This window comes from Amblyomma maculatum, chromosome 5 (genome assembly GCF_055883805.1).
Source record: "Amblyomma maculatum isolate TAMU_Amacu chromosome 5, ASM5588380v1, whole genome shotgun sequence".
Taxonomy (NCBI): Eukaryota; Metazoa; Arthropoda; class Arachnida; order Ixodida; family Ixodidae; genus Amblyomma; species Amblyomma maculatum.
Window position 1 is genome coordinate 72,677,891 of NC_139348.1, and position 6,359 is coordinate 72,684,249.

Genomic DNA, 6,359 nt, shown 5'->3' on the forward strand with positions numbered 1-6,359 from the left:
GGCGTGACAGCTAATCTCCCAAGTGAGAAAGGCATGAACTGCTTGATATTATAGAGGATGTCTCTTACACACTTTTCCCGCTATGTGTGTATTCAGAGTCAACTCATTACCAATACATAAATGCTGCCATATTTCACACCAAGAACACCAGTAAGAGGAGAATGACGCGACCAGTAGGATGGCACACTATTCTGCGAGGGTTTTGTGAAGAAAGGCTATGATACTCGACAAGGTACCTGAATTGTGAATATGTTCAAAATTCTGGTGTCCTGTAGGAAAATAATTGTTAAAAGCATCTTCTAAGGACGGAAATATAGATTCAAAATTTAGCTCAACTGAATCTTTCAAAGGTAAGTGCTGGTTTCCACACAGCTTGTTAACTAGAGACCCTGTTTTGCCCATACCGTTTTTTGAATCGCGAAACAGGCTTGTGTAGGATCTTCGTTTTTATAAGTGAATTAATGTGCTTACCGTGCTTCTTATAGACTAAAATTCTGCTGTAATCTTTCCACTTATCGGTGCTTCAAGGCATTTTTGCTATAGCAGCTTTTTTCTTTCATCGCAAATAGCATGTCTGCTATGAGCCACCGATAACCGGTGGTGCTTCATTTTCTGATGATTACTTTCTTTTTGCAATCTTTTTTTCAAGTTCTTCAGCATTCAGATAAAGTTGATGCATGAAAGTATCCCAGCCAAAAGGACCCGTTTTGTTGCCAAATAAATTCTCATCAATAAACATGACAGCATGGTTGAATTTGATTGCTGTCCTTCGAGGTGTGACATATAGTAAAGCGGTGGCCTGCATGCTTTCGTAACATGATTGTACCTGTTACAGAAGTAAGATTAGACGCACGAATAGTACTGATGTGGTCGATATACTGGTACTTTCAGCAGCAGCTTGGTCTGGTTTAAGATGCTGTAGTGCCTATTGTACACAGGTTACCGGCGTCTGGAATGACATTTCACTGTGTGACAAAAGTAGACCGCTTGTTAATGAAACAATTATTGTTTTTGGTGCTACAAGTCGGGACTTCATAGGATGCAGCATGACGACATCTAGGAAATTAGGTGCATTCTCTGATGGAGGGCTTTAGTTACAAGCACATTGGCCGATATAGAGCGACACATGACTTTAGATGATAAAACTTTCGCAGGAGTGAAACTGGCTGTAGAGATTTATTAAAATGGATGCCAATGCTACGACCTTTGCTGCTTTTGTGTGCAAGAAAGTCTTGTGAATGTTCAGGAAAGTGCAAATTATCTGTGAAGCCTACAGTAACACTAATTTTACTATTGGGCGGGAGGACATACCGTGGCACCACCTCTAGGCAGCCCCGCGTGACACTTAAGTGGGATAATGTGCGTCGAACTACTGCTGTGCAATCGTTTCCTGTGCAGTTTAGTTGCGTGTTAATGCTGTATTTATATATTTATTTATTTACACTTTGGTTTGGGCCTGTCTAAGCTTAATTTGAGGTATTAGGCCCACTAATTCAGCAAGACAGCACTTCATCGAGTCAGCTAGCTGCCAAAGCGTGGGCCTGGCCGCTATGTTTACTTGGACGAGGACTGGCCAGCGTTGTTGCCATTATGGGAGGAACTGAAGCTTCCACACAACCAGCCTGCAGCAAGCTGCCGGTAAAACTCAATTATAAGGATTTTTTGCTAGAGGAAGCAGAGCTGCCAGGTGCCTGACAGATGCTGAGCACCTGCCAATAGCGCCGGTGGAAGCAGGGCCATTCACCTAGTGCCCTTAAACATAGTAAAACAGACAAGTCAAGGTCCATTCACACTTGCGACTCACAGCGGTAGTGCGACCGTTTTGGTCGAAAAGCAACAGTCGCAAATGGTCGCATCGTTCGAAGAGCGACTGCCGTGGGCCGTTCAGGCACTGCTCGATTTTCAGTCGCGAGACTGCTGGTCGCAAACCATCAAACCAATCAGCGGCTCAGCTGACATGAATCTAAGTTAGCTTTACTCTATGTGGTGAACAGTCAAGGTAGACACGATGCGGAAAGCATTGCCTTGCTAAGCAACTCGGGGGATGAACTGCAAATAATGATTGATGACCTAGACAGGAAAAGTAGAAAGGTAGGCTTGAAAATCAATATGCAGAAGACTAAGGTAATGTTCAGCAGCCTCGGGAAGGAACAGCAGTTTACATTAGGTAGCAAAGTACTGGAAGTAGTAGGCGAATATGTCTATTTAGGACAGGTAGTAACCGCAGATCTGGACCATAAAAAGGAAATAACAAGAAGAATAACATTGGGATGGAGCGCATTTGGCAAGCACTCGCAGATTATGACTAGTAGCTTACCAATATCGCTAAACAGGAAAGTATATATAACAGTTGCATCTTACCTGTATTCACCTATGGGGCTGAAACATGGAGGCTAACCAAGAGAGTTCTACTTAAGTTGAGGACAACCCAGAGGGCTATGGAACAAAAAATAGTAGGGGTAACATTAAGAGATAGGAAGCGTGCAGAGTGGGTCAGAGAAATAACTCAAGTTGCCGACATTCTAGTGGAAATTAAGAAGAAGAAATGGGCATGGGCAGAACATGTTGTATGAAGAGAGGATAACCGATGGTCGCTGAGGGTAACAAACTGGATTCCAAGGGAAGGAAAGCGCAGCAGGGGGCGGCAGAAAGTTAGGTGGGCGGATGAGGTTAAGAAGTTCGCAGGGGTCAAGTGGATGCAGCTAGTACAGAACCGGGTTAAGTGGAGAAATATGGGAGAGGCCTTCGTCCTGCAGTGGGTATAGTCAGGCTGATGATGATGCGAAAAGCAAGTCGCATTTGCAAGTGTGAACATCGGTTGCTCTCTGGTCATATGCGATTACCGGTCGTGCGTCCTTCGTGAGTCGCAAGTGTGAATAGACCTTTAGAGTGTGGGGAAGACGTGGTTTATTTTTTATAGCAAGTGTGAAGAAGTGCTTCTCGCCCAGCGAGTTCTTGCACGCATACTACCATCATTGTCACTCTTGGTTCGGGTGCACATATTTCTTTTCCCCACGCAGAGCAACTTTGCTGACGCATACCTCAGCATATCATAACATGTAATGCTTTATTTCCCATTTATTCTTCTACTGTGACATTTGAAATTACATCAGTACTCCAGATGCTGCCTGGGACAACTTATCATGCATACAGCTGCCCATTGCTGCAGAATCTATAGTTCACCTCAGTGAAACTTCCGTGCCCCGCCTTCATTCAGAAGAATTAGACTTGTTTTTCGCATGATCCTTCCTTTTTTTGGGAACACACTTCTCCGTGAAGGCAGCATATTTTCCATCCTGCCAGCAGTAAGTCTTCGTTAGCTTCACATGTAATGGACGAGTGCAAATTAAAACGCGTGTATCGTTTCTTCTGCCACTGCACAATGTACCATTTAATGTGAGATCCATGGACAAAATCTTGCTTGCTGAAATGTCTGCTGTACACATGAGAACAACCACTCGCTTCTTTGTCCATTCAAATCTTGAATAAGGAAGATTCTGCGAGCTTATTTTTTGGGTAGCAATGGGAGCTTGAGCCGTGTTCCGTTGCCTACGTCCGGATACAGAGCAATAACGGACCTTGGCAACAGCTTAAATGAACCTGAGCCTAGTAAAGAGCAGAGACAGAAGTTTAGAATTAGTCTGCCAACCAAGATCCGTATAACTCGTGCTATGGTCTTTCCAGTTGTGATGTATGGATGCGAGAGTTGGACTGTGAAAAAGGCTGACCGCCGAAGAATTGACGCGTTTGAATTGTGGTGCTGGTGAAGACTCTTGAGTGTTCCTTGGACTGCCAGAAGATCAAATCAGTCAATATTGTCGACCATAAACCCTGACTGCTCATTGGAGGGTCAAATTCTAAAGTTAAAGCTCAGCTACTTTGGTCATCTGATGAGAAGAGAGGAGTCGCTGGAGAAAGATTTGATGTTGGGAAAGGTTGAGGGTCGCCGGAGAAGGGGTAGGCAGCGAACGCGATGGTTAGATGGCATCCTCGAGGCACTGCAGATGAAGTTATGTGATGTTAGGAAGATAGTGAGAGACCGGAAAGCGTGGCATGACATGGTCAATAGGGTCACGAAGAGTCGGACACGGCTGAACGACTGAACTGAACTGAACCTCGGCAACGATGCAAGATCAAAAAGTGAAATGCTGGCACTCGTTATCAAGCAAAAGTAATGAAAAATTGCAACTATTAGCTTTTAAAACTCACAAATTCAATCGAGCGTCTGCTCCAGCAGTATTGAGAGGAGTCACGTGATCTCACTTGCTCCCCTAGGTTGACGCTAGCGCCGTTTGCTCTAGTGGTGGCGCTCGCGCCCAATATGCAATTACATCAACAGAATTTATGAGCTTCCGAGAAATTATTCTAAACTTCTGGTTTTTCCTCACACAGTGCTCTGTAAGTGTAAAATGATAATTGAGCTACTGGGCGCAGGCTGAGAAGTATGAGTGAAGGGTTCAATTTGGAAATTATGCCACTTGAATTTTGGAGCTTATACGTTATTGGTATCTGATAGTAACTAAGTTCCACCCTCCATTTTCCTGGAAAATACCGGGCCATTCCAAACCCATACATATTTGAAGGACTTTCCTTTTGCCTTTACCATGCTTCTCCAAAACAATTTACTGCCAGCAAGTGTTTGGATGTCACTGCGAAAAATACCAAGCTTTATGTGTAGTTCTAAGGTATTTGAGCTTGTTCCTTGCAACAACTTTTCACCTGTAAGCCGAGAGGAAATCTGAACTACTTGTTTCGGTTTCTTTGTTCTCCCTGTAATGGGATTGCAACTCAAGAACAATGTGGTCCTTTCAATCTGCCTGCTGTATGTGTCACTGTACAGGGATCGGAAGCTGGTCTGGGCTAAGCACTTGCTGGAAAACCGCAGTGCAAGCTTCAGTTAAAAATATTGCCCCAACAAGCATTGCACATACAGTCGACAGCACGTTGTGTATGCCTTGCTAGAATAGTATTTATGTAGGCCTGTTGAAGCACGCTTACTCCAGACTATAGAGGTTATGGCGCAAGAACACGAACTCTACGTAGCACTTTTTTTTTTACCTTAAACTTCATTTGTAGGAACTTTGCAATAGTGTGCTGCCAGGATGTCTGCATGGAAACAATCATTCCGAAGGGGGTGCTCATCTGCATGAGTTTATGTGGTAAAGAACAAATTCAAGGATATTGTTCCTGCACTTCTGTGGAGTGGCAGAGAATGCCCTTGTAATAATTACTTAGCTTAAGCTACAGCTACATTGCTTCAAATCAATATCTATAGAATTTAAAATGCTCAGATAAATGTCTTGCAAAGACAGACCCGAAAGGTTTGTTACCTTATAGGTACTTCTCCTAAATGAACTCCTCGTATAGTTTGGCATGCTGCCGTGCAGGCTATATTCTATAGCGAACACTGTCACTCAAATGATAAAAAGATTTACGCTCAAGAGTGCTCGCACAGCACGATAAACAAACTGCGCACAGAAGCAGACAAGCCAGTGTTTACATGCATAGGTCCTACTCTCGCACAATCGAGTTGCCAGCACTCAAATTGAGCATCATCTACACTACCATCTGCAAAGATGTGCCGTACTCTTTTGTTCGTTTCTTTGCCATGGCTTTGCCAGTGTTTTTCGAAAATAATTATATATGGGCTGTATAATTGGAACGTCACTTGTAGTTAGCAAATTTAGCATGTGTGGGAATATGTCATGCCACACGAAAAGCTTACGTGACTTGAAAAAGCACCCAATGGATAGTGAGTGTTTTGGCAGTACATATGACCGCACAACATACATTTTTAGTGGCTTTTAAAAAACATATTGCTTTCGAAGTGATGCAGCATGCTTTGTCACAAATTTCTTCAAAGGACTAAATTTTAAAAAGCGGCCGCCTCTGCGATCATATGGGCTGTGCTCTGAAACAACGCATTGTACTTTCACAATCTGCTCGAGGATGTTTATGGTTGCTGTGCACCAAAGACTGCATCACAAGTGCCCTGTGAAATCAAAAGTACTTTAAAAACATTTGCTTCCACATATACCTGTGGGCGCTAAACCTACTTTTCAACCCCCATCCGCTGTGGTGTCTGCGAGCACCCCCCCCCCCCTTTGTTTGTATACATGGTGTTAGTCTGTAGTAACAAACTGGATCTGTGTTTCTCATTCTTCAGTCATTACACGTGCACTTGAAGTGTCCTGTTTGCACTTTCCAGCTGCATGCATAATTATCTTCAGTGTGTCAGTATGTCATTTCTCTGCTCTGTCATAGCTAGTGATGCTTAGCTGACAACACACATGTGCAGTGCCTCAGCAGAGGAGAGCAGCACACTTCAGGACCATGTATTCAGTATGTGACAACTTGAA